At 35.9% G+C, this 18,178-nt stretch overlaps 2 pseudogenes; one reads left to right on the top strand and one right to left on the bottom strand.

The window, feature by feature from the left end:
• Positions 1-6,581: 6,581 nt before the first annotated feature.
• On the bottom strand, positions 6,582-10,693 carry LOC120212784 (annotated as a pseudogene).
• Positions 10,694-11,237: 544 nt separating this feature from the next.
• Positions 11,238-15,599, top strand: LOC120212715 (annotated as a pseudogene).
• Positions 15,600-18,178: the final 2,579 nt, after the last annotated feature.

The following is an 18,178-nucleotide window of genomic DNA, read 5'->3' as shown; positions in this document are numbered from 1 at the left end:
GACATTACTTCCCAGCTCGCCTATTTTGCTTGTTATTTCCTGCACCTTAATAAAATAAAATAATACAACCACAAAAAATGCAATTATATACAGCTACATACATCTAAAATGACCTATAGGTACCCTTAAACAAACAATAACTTAAGTTGAAAAGGCCTTAAAAATAGTCTTTTTACGGAGTTATCACACCCCCAAACTTAAGCTATTGCTTGTCCTCAAGCAATGGATAACAATTAACACAATCAAAATGTCAAGGCTAAGTCAAGATTCTTTATGGTTGTGTGTGTGTGTGATTGTATCTAATCTATACTTAACGAATTTAGGCAATTTCTAATTGAGTTCCCTAGTTTCGCCACAACATTTACTCATTCATTAAGCATATTTATACTCCCTTTTCATTTAGTACACATTTTTTTTCACTTTTTCACTTTTTTACGCTGCTACGAAGGGAGTCAGCTCATCACACCTACCATCCCACACTCTAGGTGAAAGGGAGCATACCTTCTACCCCCAATCTAGTCATGCAGAGTCATCCCGTGACTACTTTCATTCACTCGTATGCGTGGCTGCCATTTATTTAAGAGAGTTCCAGGTAATGCCACGGCAAAGAGGAGTGTCCCTCTACAGCTATGCCGAAGCATTTATTCACGATTAAACAAAATTCAGAGATAAGGGAGTTCTTAAACAGTGATTTATCATTTAAGCATAATACCATATTTTAATGCCAAGGCTAACCAGAGTTCTTTCATAAAAACTTCCTAAGTTCTTTAAGTATAGAAAACATACAAATCGTGTAAGAATAATTCACAAAGCATCAAGCCCTATAGTCAGTTCTATCATTCTCAATAGTCATTTACATTCAATTTCTAGCCTAAAAAGTTCATCTTCATTTGGTATCATCAAAACATTTCATCTAACTGTCCTACCATTTACTGATGCCATGGCATAACATTATGTTAATATTATCATGCACATGTTCTACAAAGAACACTACCTCCCCCAAACTTGAGAGAAGCATTGTCCTCAATGTTGAATAAAAACTAAGTTAAAACTAGACTACATGCGATGCGATGCAATGCAATGCAAGGTACCTTGTCTTCCTAAGATGGTGGTGGAGTCACGCTGGCAGTGCTAGTAGTATTGTGTCTGGTGCACTTCCTCAGTGATATGGGGCTTTTGTCAGGATCAAAACTGGGTTCAGCAGGTGGTGTGCTAGGGCCTTCAGTTTTCTTAGATGTTGAGGTCTCCAAACGCCCAACAGATGACTTCAGACGTCATCTAGTTCATGTTGACTGGTTTAGCATCCTCTGACTTGGGTGTACTGTTTGCTGAGTGACATTTGCAAATGTCGTGGCATCCTAAAATGATGGCAAAATCTCATCCAGGATGATCGAAAGATTATAAGCCCAATGTGAGAGCATCTCCTTTGTGAACAGGTGCAATGACTGCGTCTTGTTAGAGCCTCAATTGCATCTAGCTTTGTCGTGGCATATTGGTTTGCAACAGCCTATGAAGTTCCCTCATGATATTTCATCATATTCATCCTCCAGAATACCCTTCATCCTAAAAAGAACTAATATTAAAAATAAAGAAATAAAACAAAGAAAAACAAACAAACAAACACTCACGACAAAACAAAACTTCTAAAACATAAATTAAAAAAGGGTTCAAGGGATACAAACTCCAAAACATCATGAATTATCATGGCATTTTTGTCGCGTTTGATTGGAGCACCAGTATAGACCAAAATGCTCCATATATATAACAGCGCCACTTTCAGTGTAAGTCGATAGAACTCAATTTGTATGACCTTTGCAGTAGTCCTCTCTTTTCTCTCCCCGTTGCCATGGCATCTTTTAATTGCTTGGGCAGTAAAGTCTTTGAAGAAGTAGGGGTCATCATCCTGCATCAACTTGTTCTTGCCCTGGCTATTCAAGTATGGAAGCAAAACACCACTAACGAAAAAATTGAAAATGTCAGCATACCACGATAATGTCGTGGAAAATAATAATTTCTCATCAAGGAATTTTTTCTCCATTTTAATATGTAGTTATTTCAAAATTTCTAGCCTAGAAAAATGGGCAACTACTTGGGATTTAGGATGAGTAAATTCAATGAAATCCAAAGGTTCAATTTTTGTACCTAGTCTAGCTATGAGTAAGCTAGACTGACCCGCCTCCTTTGAAATATCCTTAAGCTCATCTTTGTCTTCTTCATCGAGCTTCAAGTACTCACAAGTGCTTACAAAATTGTCGTGGCATGATTCTACAGCTTCCCTTTGGTCATCAACTTCTGCTAGTGGGGGTTTTTCTTTTGCCATGGCATTATTTTGCTTGCCATCATCGGGTTTACTCATTGAACATCCAGCTTTGTTCTCCAGCGAATGTAAGTCCTCTTGCAATTGAGACTCTTCATGCACAATCTCATAGCTAGGTTCTTCGAGTGTTTCCCCCCCCCCCAAACTTAGCATCTTTGTAGATATAGGTGCCACTCCCTGAGGTGAATGTACTAAATTGCTCACTGCCTTTAGTCTTAGTGACTTCAGTATCACTAGGCAATCTGTCTGGTTGGTATTCTTGTAATGCCGTGGCAATTTGATCCACTTGCATTTCCAAAGCTCTCAAAGACAAACTATGACTTTGCAACCATGCCCCTTGACTTTGTAATAATTCTTCTTGACTCTTAATAGATGCATCGTGATCTTGTAATAGAGCCTTTGTAGTTGCCATAAAGTCTTGCATAGTGGCCTCTAGAGAACTTGTATTAAGTGAAGATGTTGTCCCTTGATTATGCCATGGCATATTCGTTTGAAAGGCTGGGGGTTCATCTATATATTGCTGCTGAGCGAGATGACTGACATTACGAGCTCATTGATTTTCCCATGAGAAATTTGGATGTTGACTCCATTCTTGGTTGTAGGTGTTGGAGTAAGGGTTGTTATTGCATCCATTGAAGCTTCCCGCATAGTTGATGGACCTTTGATTGTTCAGGCATTCACAGTCATGGTGATTGCCTTGGCATAACAGACATGCCAATCTATCAACCTTAACTTCTTTCACATCCTTAGAATTTTGCAAATTCTTCAACATATTGGTGATGGTAGAGAGTTGGGCCGACACTGAATCTTCAGCTTCCAACTTGAATGTCGCAGATGCCTTTCTTCGAGATTCAAACCTTGAAGAGGGAAATTGGTAATCATGGTTAGCGATTCGATCAAGAATGCTAAAAGCCTCTTCAGGTGATTTGTCAAGCAAAGTGCCATTTGTCCAGGCATCTAGCATCATCCTCGTGGGTGCATTGGCTCCATTATAGAACATCACGACTTGAGTTCAGTCGTGGAATCCATGGTTGGTACATTTGCGAAGCAATTCTTTGTAGCGGTCCCAACATTCATGCATTGACTCGTCATCAGCTTGGTGAAAAGATGATATGGCATTCCTAATATGGTTGTTCATATTCGGTGGATTATGCCGTAGCAGAATATTTTTGCACAATTCAACCCAAGACCTTATCGAGCCGGAAGGTAATCCATTGAGCCATACCCTGGCATCATATTTCAAAGAATATGGAAATAACTTCAATTTCAGCACATCTTTGTGCACACCTTCTTGTCGAAAGGAGTCACAGACCTCCAAAAATTCTCGAACATGTTGCCTTGCATCCTCATGAGGAGCACCACCAAACTTTCCAATCAAGTCCAACATGTCAAACATAATTGGTTTAAGCTCGAATTGGGTTGCATGAATCTTGGGAGCTATAATAGCAGGTTTTAGGTCATCCAAGGTAGGAGCTAAGTAATCTCTAATAGTTTATGGTCGAGCAGTAGTCCCAGCATTTGGAATTGTCGTGGCATTTAGAACTGCAGGATCCTTCACTTGATTTTGAACAACATGAGCCTCAGGTTCTATATGAAATAATGGTTCTTTGGGTCTTTTACGTGTCATGTGACAACGTAACACCTGAAAAAGGTAAACACAAAAACAAGTAACTATGTACAAAGAAAATAAATAAAACAGTGCAACAACTAAACTCAACATTGCCAATTGGCAATCCCCGGCAACGGCGCCAAAAACTTGTTCGCGTGTTGTGAGTACTATAAAATATACGCAAATAATGTACAAGTATACACAATCACTCAAGTAATAAAGTGATGAGTGAGTATCGTCTCCACAGGGATTGGAAGGATATTGAGTAAAGTTTATGCACTATTCTATCTAAGTATAGTTAGTCTTGATATATACAAATATCACGGCAATGGATATGTGTATGCTGGTGAATGTGGATTGATGGTGTGATGGTGTAGCAAATGGAAATGCAGTGGCAAGAATAGATGTTTAGTGTTGAAAATGATGAAATGTCAAGACAATGAAAAATGGTAAAAACAATAAATAAAAGATAAATAAAATGAAAAGAAGATAATCCTCACGTGACAAGCTTTTAATGGAATGAATGGTAGGGATTGATCTAAGAATGCTAAACTGATCTCTCAGGCAGATTTAAGATATCTGGTCTTTACTTACTCGACAGGGCTTTCCTAAAATGTTCTCACAGGAACCTAACAGAATAGTATGCCAAGACATCTGCTCTCACTCAACGATGTTGGACAGCCTACCCTATTGATAAATACACCATTTTTAGTCGTTAAACTCCTATCCTAGTCTCTTTCGAGATCTAAGGGATTAGGTTATAATATTCCTAGGTCGGTTCAAAGACCCTTGAAAATACTATAACCCATTGCTTATGAGGATCTTGTCCTGCGTTTCTTCCGAATACTTACAAGTATTTTTAGCTTAGGATTCTTTCGAACACTTAACCTTCATCTAAGAAATGGACATTTTCATGCCTCTTACAAGCCTAGATGGTGAAGCATTCATAAGCAAAGCAAATAAAGAACCAAAATAAACTTAAATATACCATTAAAATAAAGTTAAAACATCCATTAAACCAACCACCACCAAATAAATTAGTTCATGGTGGGGTTCGAAATATCCATAGAAAAATCCACAAAATATTTGTTCCAACAACCCACAAATAAAATAAATAAAATAACAGCAAAGGGAAGTGAGAAAGAGCCTTCGACGTGCGCCATCGGAGGTCTCCTCGGCCACCACGAACCACTTTAGCTCGCTAGCTCCTCTCGGCGCCTAGCTCGCCACTCCTTGAAGCTTTATCAATGGAGGAAAACCCAAGGAAGAAGAAAGGAAAAGAGAAAATAAAAATCTGATTTTTCTGCTACAATATGCGTCTCCTTTCTTCCACCCACTCTCTCTCTTGTGAGGTGTAATATATAAAAAATATCTAGGGGTAATGATGAGGTTGTTGGGTGCAAAATACCCCTCATACCCCTAGAATCACATGTTGTGTATGAACCTTATCCTCCAGGTGTCAGTGGTCCCCTAGCAGGCTGTTACAACCATCATTTCACGTGCAGAGCCAGCTGTCCACGTACAACTGTATATTTTTGTCATTTTCTGCGCTATAAATGCCGAGGCATTTCAATCTGCTTCAGCGACGTGTGATGCCGCTGCATTACTTCCCAGCTCGCCTATTTTGCTTGTTATTTCCTGCACATACTAAAAGCCACATCTTCCTCTTCATATAGCACCTTAATAAAATAAAATAACACAACCTTTAGCTTAATGATTTGAAGATAATGTTATCCTGACAAGGAGTTTTCTTTAGGACGTTGGACGTTATCCTGACACGTTTCCAACCTACTGCTCATTCAACCATCAGAATGAATGTAGCTAAAGAATTGAAAGGATTAGGAGCTCTTGAATTCAATGGGTGAAGCTGAGGAAAGTCCTGTTGCTACGGACCTTTAGCTTAATGATTTGAAGATAATGTTAGACGATCTCCACTGCTCTGAAGTGGAGAAGTTAGATAGTGTTGTTTCCTTGTTGAGAGGGCAAGCTAGAATATGGTGGACGAATGTCATCATAAGAATGACAAGTGACCAAATCATATGGTCCTTGTTCTTAGAAGAGTTTAAACGCAAGTATATTGGAGAACAATTCATAAGGAAAATGAAGCAAGAGTTTATGAACCTGAATCAATGGAATCACACTGTGTATGAATACGAGTGTGAGTTCAACAAGTTAAGTTGCTTTGTTGGCAAACTCATTCCGACTGAGAAGGATGCATGTGAATGGTTTGTTTAGGGCTTGCGCCCTCGATTGAAAGATATGTTAATTGTCTTGAATCTATCCTCGTTTCAAGAGGTAGTCAACTATGTTAAAGCTCTTGAGAGAGCCCAGAATGAAAGGTTTGGAGAGTAAAGAGTTCAGACGTCTAAGAGAATTGGTGCTTCATCAAGTTCTACACCATCAAAAAGGGGTAGGATTATAGTTTTCGATCTCAGGCGAGGTCTGAGTCAGTTGAATCCTCTGCTAGAGGATCAAATCCGATGATAGCCAAATAGACACAATTTGTAGGGTCTAGAACTGGGAGATATAATCAGGGTTAAGCCAGACAGTGCCAACTTTGTGGAATGAGCCATACCAGAATATGACGAGTAATCTCTGGAGCTTGTTTTCGATGAGGAGACACCGAACATTTTATCCGGCATTATCCAATAATGGCTAGAGAGCCTGCACAGTCAGAGCGATCTGCTTCGGTATCTCAGAGAAGAAGAGGAAGAGGTAGATGAAGAAATCAACCTGAATCCTATACTCAACAGGAAATCCACTCAACTGCTCGGGTTTACAACACAAAGATCAATGAAGAACGTGATGATCCGAAGATTATTGCAGATACTTTATTCGTGAAATTTTAATTATATTATCATGAAAAATGAATTAATAACACCAAGAATGAATTTATTAAGGGGTTGACAAAATTAATGTCTTATTCAATTTTTTGATATAATAATATTTAAGAACTTTTTATAATTTAAATATTAATTAAATAAAAAATTACCTCTTTTTAAAATTTAAATATTTAATAAAAAATATTCTTCTAAATATAAAACAATTAAGGTATAACCGTAAATAACACATGGACATAAACATAATTTCTTAAAATCAACAATAAATAAAGTTTAAAATAAGGGTAACATACATAAATAGTCCCCAACTATCAGTTGCTGCTTTATTGAGTTTGTCGACTATTGAAAGTTACAAAATGATCTTCTAATTAGCTGGCGTTGTTTTGTTGAGTCTCCCGACTATTAAAGTTACAAAATGGTCATTCGACTACTAATATGTTTCAAACTCGCCATTTTTCGTTAAAAATGGACATTTGTCAGAGTTTTTTTATTAATATGAGTTGGACATTAACATATTGATTGTGATATGATAAAATTTAATCCCAAAAGCATTTGAGTTGTATTTTGTGGAATGATTCTCTGTTTATGTTATGTCGTCGAGCCAGTGTTTGAAGCATTATACTGTCGAGCTAGTGCTTAAAAACAATGACAGTGTCAATTGACATTATTAAAATATGATCTTATTATATCTTAGTCAGTGGGTTAATATCTTATAATCAGAAACATTTAGGTGTATACCGTAAAAATAATTAGGCATGACCAAAAAAAAGAAAAAAAATTATTTATTTATTAAATTTTACATAAAATTATAATTAATTATAAATTAAATAATTAAAATAAATTTAATAATTTAATTTGATTAGGATTAGGAATTAGAATTTTTAAATTATATAAGTTAGAATCATCATTATTATCAGTCGCCGCCGGTGAACTCTTGACTCGCCGGAAAAATAAAACAACTCAACATCTAGCGCTGTCGTTGCCGTCCCAGTTTGACGTCGCCCAGAATCGTCCATCCAAATGAGAAGCTCTGTCGTTTGCGTCGGCCGTCGTCTTGTTTTTTTTACGTCAGTGATCTAATCTGTACACTGGAGTTCATATTTAAAAGATAACAAAGCAAATATTACATCACGCAGGGAAGCGACAGCCGCCAATGTTTGGACTAATTCTTTTCGGTTGCTTGAGAAACATTTGGACGACATCATCGATATTCTTGCAACCTCGTTTTTCAAGCGTTGAATCTTTGCGTCGGTTTGCGCCGGTGATATTCGAAATGTCATTCCTGATAGTCGGCCGGCCTACCCAGACCAACCACGACCGCCGTTCTCGTTCGTCCCCAACCGCCACCGCTTATAAGGCCATCTCACAATTTACTCCGGTCGTCTCTTTCAACTTGCACGTTCTTGTTTGTTTTTAATTTATTAATGGTAAATTTACATTACAACCTCCCATATTTATGTTTACTTTTGAATGGTTAAATTGCATGAAAACCCCCATAGTTTCATCCGTTTATAGTTTTTAAAAATCTTAATCCTAATCAAATTAAATTATTTAAATTAATTATTATTTTTAATAAAAAATATAATTTTATTAAAATTAAATTTAATAAATGATTAATTTTAAAAAATTATTATACATTTTAATATAATAAAGATACATTTATTTAGGGTAAAGTATATTAATGGTCACTAAACTTTTCTAAAGCTTTCATTTAGGTCCCCTAACTTTTAAAACTTGCAATACAGTCCCCTAATATTTAGTATATTTGCAATATGGTCCCCCAACATTTAGTCCGTTTGCAATATGGTCACTGACATAACTGTCGGGGGACCATATTGCAAACATACTAAATAGTGGGGGACTGTATTGTAAGTTTTAAAAGTTAGGGGACCTAAATAAAAGCTTTAAAAAAGTTCAGTGACCACTATACTTTACCCTAATATTTATTCAAAATAAGCAAAATATATATTCCCTCTTTTTGTGCAAACTAAGTCACGTGAGCAGCTTTATATTACCATGTTATGTTTATTGGTAGCTCATATACAAGGACATGAGTAAAAAATACCACTTACAAGCATAACAATAGCGATAAAAGAATATTTCTTTAAAAGTTACCTGCAATAGGCATGCCAAGTTCTGGGCAGTAGAACCCGCTCCAGGTTGACTTCCACCAGACACAAATTCAACCTTTTGATTCTTCTTACTTTGTTGTGCCTTCCTCCCCCTTTCACGTTTCATGTCGGCCTCTGCATTAGCCATTAAACAAACAAGTGTACAGAAGCTTAAAAAACAAATAAGAAAGCCTACAGTTCAACAAGAAAAGCTTTGGCAGAACAAATAAAATAACGCAAAACTCAACAACAAGAAGTAATACTTTGAAAGTGTCCAATGTCATTCAGACATGCTAAGCCTTTTCAATAGACCAGGAGAGAACTACATAAGTAAATGCAATAACCTATTTCATCATAGTAGTCAGTTTTGTCGTATCCATGAGGATCAAATACATCTTTGCCGAAGCAAGACCCTATCTGATCAATATCTTGATACTGCACAGGATGTAGCAAAATGTCGGGGTTCCTATAATCCTTCTTATTACAAACTTCCGCATTGTAGCTTTTTCCAGATCGCTTCAAGTAGAGAAATTTGTCTATTCTCCTCTGCAATAACGTAACAGAAAGAATGAAGGTCATTTAAATATGTTCATTGAGCCAAAATGACAAAAAGAATGCAACCAGAACATGCATGAGCTACTCATCTTTTTGTTAGAAGATAAAAAGAGATAAATTACATTGAATCAATCAACAACTTCAAAGCAGCCAGTGATGTTACACAAATATAACCGGACCCCATGAAAAGCAGCATAAAACCATCTGCAGCTTAAAGGGTGCCAAGCATCTGCAGATCTTGTGATAGCAAACTTAAAAACTTAAACTACAATACTATATCTACCTTACTTTACATATAATTAACATAAAACTTGCAACACTACATATTCATCTACCTCAACAGTACAACATGTAGGTAGTTTTACAAGGGCAACATAAGTGTAAACATTACATCCAAAGAAGTATAATTACCATCTGCTAGCATAAAAAAGACACTTGTAACTCCTCTGAACACTGGTCCTGTGATGGCGGTGGAAGAAACTTATCCAAGGGATCAACTTTGTCTATATCTGACTCAGTAATAGCGTTGTTTGCCTCTGGTTGTTATGGTTCTACATTAGGTGATTCCGGTGTTCCCTGAACAGCCGCTGGAGATGTTTTTCCTTGAAAATCAACTGAAAACAAATAGTAAATTGGAAAGAATGCGCTTTCAAGAGTAACATTTGAAGTTAAATTTATCATAAGAAAAACCAAATAAGTAGTTAAGTACCATTAGCAATCTGATGCTCTAAACCAAACATAAGATCATCATTGCTTCCTAATTCTCTTTCCTGCACTTAAAAATAAAAAATCAATATAACCACAAGTCATTAAACAAGGATTCTTTTCTTTTCAAAAAAAGACCCTGCCTTGGGGGAGCAGCGTAGAGAGTTACCTCGTGCTCCGACGAGACGACAGCTTCATCGTGGCCGTAATCAACAATGTTAAGCTTTCCTCGGTCACTACTTTTCGAAGAAACTAGTTGTTGATATTGAGAAGTGGAGGGGAAACGACAGCATATTATCGTCAGTTGTCGAATCTTCTTCCATTCTGTTTGATTCTCCGTGGTCATTTTCTTCCAGAGGCGGTTTGATCATGTAATTCTTCAGCTTGTTGGCAGTGATCTTCTTCGATGTCTTCCATATCTTCGTCATCCTCGTCGTTGTACATGGACAGCAAGCAATTTCTTCGGATTATTTCTTCCTCGGCGCCATGGAATCTAGGATTCCGAAGGGATTTTCAACTAAACTGTGGAGGACAGTGGAATTAAAAGCGTAAAGGATTACGGAACTGGATAGAGCTGTAAATGAAAGATACATGAATTATCGCATATTGATTTGAATTTTTAACGAGTCTAAATCAACTGTATAATATAAAAAGAGTAAAGTATAGTAATGGTCACTAAACTTTTCTAAAGCTTCATTTAGGTCACCAACTTTTAAAACTTGCAATACAGTCCCTCAATATTTAGTCCATTTACAATATAGTCTCCCAACATTTAGTTCATTTGCAATATAGTCCCTGATGTAAGTGTTAGAGACCATATTGCAAATGGACTAAATGTTTGGACACTGTATTGCAAGTTTTAAAAGTTAAAGGACTTAAATGAAAACTTTAAAAAAATTCAGTGACCATTACCGTACGCGCGGTAGAATTTTTCTGCATGGAGTTAGTGGGGCCCCACAATTAACAAATTTTTGATCCTTTTTAAGACAGAACATAAACTGACCTGTCTCTCTTATCTCGTGTCACTGTGCTGACTGCACCTACTCTTACTTCCCTCCATTACAGTGTATTATAAAAGCTCTTCTCTCTCTCTCTCTCTCTCTGAATCTCACCTCCCCGTGTTTACGTCCATGGCTTCCTCCTTGTTAACTTCCTCAAAGTTCTCACCTTTCCTTATACCCTCCCCAAAATCCACCATTTTCCTCCCTCCTTCAACCTTCCTCCTCTTCCCTCCTTCCAAGCCACCATCTTTCCCTCCATTCCCTTCCAAATCACTCCCCATTTCCTCTTCTTTAACCCCAAACCCCCTCTCCCCCCCTCCGCCGCCCCCTCTACATCCCTCACCATATCCCCGACCCCAACTACGTCCGCGTCTTCGACACCACCCTCCGCGACGGCGAGCAATCTCCCGGCGCCACCTTGACTTCCAAGGAAAAGCTCGATATCGCTCGCCAACTAGCCAGGCTCGGCGTGGATATAATCGAGGCCGGGTTTCCCGCCGCTTCCAAAGACGATTTCGAAGCCGTGAAGGCCATTGCTAGAGAGGTTGGGAATGCAGTGGATGGAAACGGGTATGTGCCTGTCATTTGTGGGCTCTCACGGTGTAATGAGAAGGATATTAAGGCGGCTTGGGAGGCGGTTAAGTACGCCAAAAGGCCCAGGATTCATACGTTTATCGCCACCAGCGGTATCCATTTGGAATATAAGTTGAGGAAGAGTAAGGCCGAGGTTTTGGATATCGCTAGAAGTATGGTTCGGTTTGCTCGGAGTTTGGGTTGTAATGATGTCGAGTTTAGCCCTGAAGACGCCGGCAGGTTTGGATTTTAAACTTACGGGACCAAATATGTACATATTGAAGACATTTTTAATATTTTTACAAGTGATCCATGGCTCTACAGGTCCTTTATGTGTTCTGTCACTAACTTTATTATGATTATGACATGTTTGTGAAAGGGTTGTTCAATGGATAAGGTTATTTGCATATGTTTGTATAAACAAATGGAATCACAGAAAGGACTGCCATTAGCAGTTGAAGTTCAAATATGGATAAAGATAAATCTATGCGTGTTTGTAATTGAAGCTAAATTTTTGTTTTCTTGGTGAAAGTTATGTGCTTGATAATAATAATTGCTGCAATGAGGGTGCATGCATGTCATTGTAGGAATTAAGTTGATAATTATTCCCAGAGCTAACATGTATGCATGTCCATTTTGTGGAACTGACAAATTATGTATGTTGTTGGCTCATAATTGTGTATTTCATGTTTTAGTCATTATTTTCTGCATCCTGTTATCGGGTATTTTGCAGTAGATTTCTGCCTCTTCTCTTTCTTACTTGATATTATCGTTTCTTGTGATCCTACCAGATCTGACAGAGAGTTTTTATATGAGATTTTGGGTGAAGTGATCAAGGCTGGAGCGACGACTCTAAACATACCCGATACTGTCGGCATAACCATGCCTAGAGAGTTTGGTCAGTTAATTGCTGATATAAAAGCCAACACCCCTGGAATCGAGAACGTTGTTATTTCAACACACTGCCAAAATGATCTCGGGCTTTCTACTGCAAACACGATAGCAGTACGTTGTAACTTTTTTCTTGTTGTTAATCGATGCAAGGTGAGGTATACTTGGGTTGTATTTACATGTTAGCTATTATGAATTCAGGGAGCTTGTGCTGGTGCAAGGCAAGTGGAAGTAACAATCAATGGCATTGGAGAGAGAGCTGGAAATGCTTCATTGGAGGAGGTGAGATTTCGCTCTTCGCAATTTATATCGATTGTGCATTTCTGATTTCAGTCACACAGAAGTATGTGGGGAAAAGCCTGGTTTTCTTTAGCGCTATATGGTGACACAGCTGCTCGAACCGAGTCCTCTAGGAAGAACAATATTCCCTTACTATTGAGATCACTCAATGGTTTTGAAGATCACCTATGTTTTGTTGTATTGTTTTGATTGTTACATTTGTTTGTCCAGGTTGTCATGGCGATAAAATGTCGCGGTGAGCATGTATTAGGAGGTCTTTATACCGGAATCAATACTCAGCACATTGTGATGGCAAGCAAAATGGTATTCATTTGTGAACTTTAGTTATGATTCATCGACCTTACTTTCGGCTAAATTAGCTCAGGTAGTTATTATCGACTTATCGTTTCTTAGGTAGAGGAGTACACGGGGTTACATGTACAGCCTCATAAGGCTATTGTTGGAGCCAATGCTTTTGCTCATGAAAGCGGTATCCACCAGGTTAGTTTTTTCGTATATTTGACTGCAAATATGTTGTGAACCTCAGAATGTTTTCTGTCCATCAGTGAAGTTTTTCTTTACGGTTGATCTTGTTGATTGATTTGCGAGTGATTTTACCATTGTAGTTGAAAATTGATAGAATGCAATGACTCTTGTTATGTTTTTCTTTTGCTAGTTTTGTCGCTGCAAATACGACTTTGTTGTTTTATCTTAAGAAAACTAAACTTATTATCCTTTTTTGCCTTCCATTAATAGTTTACATGAAATTGTTGACAGTTAGTGATGGTGTAGTTAAGATCTAACTCAATCAAACTCACTTTTAACCCCAAACTAAGTGTGCCCGGTTATAAGAATCTGTTTTTGTCATTCTGTTTGGTGAAGGCCATTCCTGTGAAAGATCTGAAGAAGGCAACAAATTCGTTTAGTTGTTTTGCTGCCTGTGTTTATATATATATATATATATATATATATGCTTACAAAAATTTAAAAGCAATAAAATTTATAATCCAAACTTTCTGCTTGGTAGGATGGAATGCTTAAGCACAAAGGTACTTATGAAATTATTTCTCCTGAAGATATCGGTCTTGAACGATCCAACGAAGCTGGTATTGTCCTTGGAAAACTTAGGTAGGTATTTCAGCTTTCAAGAAATTTCCACCATTTTTGTGGTGATTTTTTTCCTTTCGATATGTGCTATGTATGAAGTGATGTAGATGGATTCCATCTTTTGTTATTTTGCTACAACTTAAATCCATGCAGTCATGAAATTTATCAGATTCATGTGGTTGGTGTTTTCCCTTTCACTTTTTTTTGCTATGATTTCATTTGTTACTAAACTTATGCTTCCTCTCTTAATTATTTTTTCTTTCGCAATTCATCGCTAAAGCGGACGTCATGCTTTGAGAGACCGATTGAAAGAGGTATGCCTGCTATTTGGCTTGTTTAAAATTGATGTGATCATCTCTCTTTGCTTCATCTAAGTGCCTAGTTCTTGCTGTTTACCTCAGCTTGGTTACGAGCTTGACGATGAACAGCTCAGCAATATATTCTGGCTCTTCAAAGCAGTGGCCGAACAAAAGAAGGTGAGCAAAATTCTTTACTGATTTCTAAATCTAGCTCTAAAGATGTGCTATATAAATGCTTGATTTCTGTTGTTTATTTATGATGATGAATTGATGATGTGGTTGATACGTTTTGATTCACTGTTCTTACAGAGAGTCACCGATGCCGATCTGATAGCATTGGTTTCAGACGAAGTTTTTCAACCAGAAGTTGTTTGGAAGCTTGTTGGTCTGCAGGTAACTAGATATAGTTTTGAACCATAGTTACTGGAATGTGCGACAGATTTCATCGTATAGTGGGCGTACGCTTCATTAGTTCGTTGTTTTGGATTGCAATATCATATAAAACATTATCGGGGTTGTGTTGCTTTAAACTATATATGTTATGCATTTGTTTTAATTTGAATATGTAGATATAAGTGAATGTATGTACAGTCTATAAATCATTAGCAGACATGATTATAAGGAAAAGCATTATATATAAATGGAAAACATCAAATGCAGGTTACTTGTGGAACTCTTGGCCTTTCTACTGCCACTGTTAAACTCGTTGATTCTTCTGGGGTGGAGCATGTTGCGTGCTCGGTCGGAACTGGTCCAGTAGATTCAGCTTATAAGGCTATTGATCTCATTACAAAGGTTCGATACCGGAGATTCTTTCTGCCCTTTGTGTTTTAATACTTCTCTCTATATATTTTTGCCAAGAATTTTTAGCAGTGCTTCAAGATTTCTTCCTTCATTTTGCAGGAACCAGTTACGCTTCTCGAGTACTCCATGAATGCTGTTACAGAAGGCATTGACGCTATAGCCACCACTCGTGTTCTACTCCGTGCTGAAAAAAGTCATGTTTCAACTCATGCTTTGACGGGCGAAGCCGTCCATCGAACATTTAGGTATGGTTTCTCACTCCCGTTTCCATTCAACATTTTTACTACTTCCGCCTCCGGAATTCATTGCATAAGATCGATCTCCTTTTGTGCCAGTGGAACCGGGGCAGGAATGGATGTCGTCGTTTCGAGTGTCAAGGCTTATATCGCCACAATAAATAAGATGTTGGCTTTCAAGGAACAATGTCAGACACAAGCTCCGGCAGGGAAAACTCCGGTTCCTGCATAAGTCGCGCTTATCATTGCCGCCGTGATCCCGTACATGCATACTTCATGTCGGTCTTGTGACTACATCTGACAATGCTTTGAATGTGGTTTTGTTGTGCAAGTTTCGTTGACAGAAATGTTGATAAATGATAAGTATAAGAAAAGACTTGTTTTTGTCATTTCTCGTGAACTTGCAGTTTGTATTAAGAAATTATCAAAACTGATCAAGAAATAAATGGTTTCTATGTTTATAAATACCATTTTTTTAACAATTTAAAATCCTTAATAATTTAAGTCATGCTTTATATGCAACGACTTCGTTTATCTTGTTTTTCTTCTTAAAATTACTTATACGCACTTTTAGATGTTTAGATTAGATGTAAAATCAAAATTCATATGTAATATTTGATTGGATAATTATTTTACTTTTAAATTTTTAAAAACATTTTAGTTTTAAACGTTTTATTTTGAGATAAATACTTCATGATTGGACATACCATATCAGTTAACTAACGGTCAATACTTGTCACTGACAACAAATTTTATGTGTTAAAAATATTGACATCAGAATATTATAAATGATGACAATGACACATGTCACGTATTTACAATAATTATGTCACATTCCCAATATTCAAATTGTTATCATTGCATTGTCACATTTTCATGGTAATGACCTAACACATATTACATGTCTAAACTGATGATATGTCATATGTCGCATGTTAAATCAATAACTCAAAACTATCACACGTTCAAAGTAATTATGTAAGGGTGTCACATTAATAAAATATTTTATTTTTAATTATTAAAATAATATTATTTATATTTTACCAAATTAATTTCATTAAAATATATTGTGACATGATAATAAAAAAATGAGTTATTTTAGCCCATGTTTTTTGTGTATTTTTTTCTTCAACATTTTAAATTTTGATCAAAATAGTTCTTATTGGACAAAATTTGTTAGTTTAGTAACGATATGCATATTTGTGAAGTGATATTTTCACAAGTATATAATTGTTGACATGATATATATCACATCATAAATTTAGATGACATGACACATTCAATATCATTATCTTGGGTGACACATCATATATCATGTCATCTCTTGGGTGATGTGGCACATATCACATATTATATTTGATGACATGATATATAACACGTAAGTAATTAAACATATGTTAAAATATCATATCAACAACAACAAGCGTTAATTGATAATAGCTATTAGTTTTTATCCAACATAAATTATTTTAATAAAAAGTTAAAATGTTGAAGTTTTTTTATAAAAAAATTGAATAATTTTTTATAAAAAAATTAAATAAAAAAGGTTGAAAGTTAAAGTACTAAAAAGAATAAATTTGAAATGATCATTTGGATAAACATTAACAGTGTAATAATCAACGTTGATTTTTATTAATAAAAAAGATAAGATTAAGAGTTTAAAAGCTAAATTAATATAATTAAAAATGAAAGACAACGTTATTAATTTGAGACAATTAAGATAATAAAATAAGTATAGGACAAATTGAAAATTATCCCAATTTTTAGTAAATGGAGAAGTTTTGATAATAAATATCAATCTATAAAATCCATTAAAATAAAAGTGCTGTCAAGTATGGTTATCGCTGAAATCTTTTGGAATTAGAGGAAATTGAAATATAATTTCATCACTTTCTCATGTTTGATTCAAGTTTTCAAAAGGAGAATTGGAATTCAATTTCATTGGGAAAATAAATTTCATCTATAACATGATGGAATTAAAATCTTTTGGAGGAGGGAATGTGAAATTTGACTATACTACCCTTATCAATCTTTTGATATTCAGGTCGGATTTTTTAAAAAAATTTTTAGATCAGGCCGGATTTTTTTTAAAAAAAAATTTGGGTTCGGGTCGATTTTTTTAAGTGTGATATTTGGGTCGGGTCGGGTTTTTTAAGTGTGATATTCGGGTCAGGTTCGGGTTTAGGGTGAAAAAAACTCGACCCGACCTAAAAAATATATAATTTTACCTTATATATTTAGGAATAATTAAATAATATCAATCTATATATAATTTTTTCAATTAAGTAACTGTTTTTATTGAATAAAAATAATATTTTTATTATTTTGGGTCGGATTGGGTTTTTAATTCATATATTCGGGTCGGGTGGACCAAAAATCCGACCCAACTTGACCCATGACCATCTCTAATTGGGATGATTTTAACTTATGATGTTTATTAGTATGATTTTTATAATTTATTGAAATGAATAATCAACCAATAAAATGAAAATTTAATATTTTTTAAATTTTTATAATATATTGCTACATGTGAATTATAAAATAAATTAAAATTAAGTAAAATAATAAAAAGACATTTATGTCATTTTACATTACTAAAATTAAATTCATCTGACATGTCTGCGAATTAAACAGAATATGGAATTGGATTCCAATTCAATTTCCTGCCAACCAAACATGCTTCAGATTTAAATTCCAATTCTTTCATAGATTTCAATTCCTTCGTAAACATTCAAGCGAACCAAACGCTACATAAAAAATATATATATATATTTAAAAATAGAAATGAAATATTCCATTGATTTGTATATTTTTTTTGCGTTGCATCTGTTCTCCAAATAAGAAGAAAAGG

The sequence above is a fragment of the Hibiscus syriacus genome, unplaced genomic scaffold, assembly GCF_006381635.1.
Source record: "Hibiscus syriacus cultivar Baekdansim isolate YM2019G1 unplaced genomic scaffold, ASM638163v2 tig00110015_pilon, whole genome shotgun sequence".
NCBI lineage: Eukaryota > Viridiplantae > Streptophyta > Magnoliopsida > Malvales > Malvaceae > Hibiscus > Hibiscus syriacus.
The sequence above is the reverse complement of the archived record's forward strand: the minus strand, read 5'-3'. Positions and strand labels throughout refer to the sequence as shown.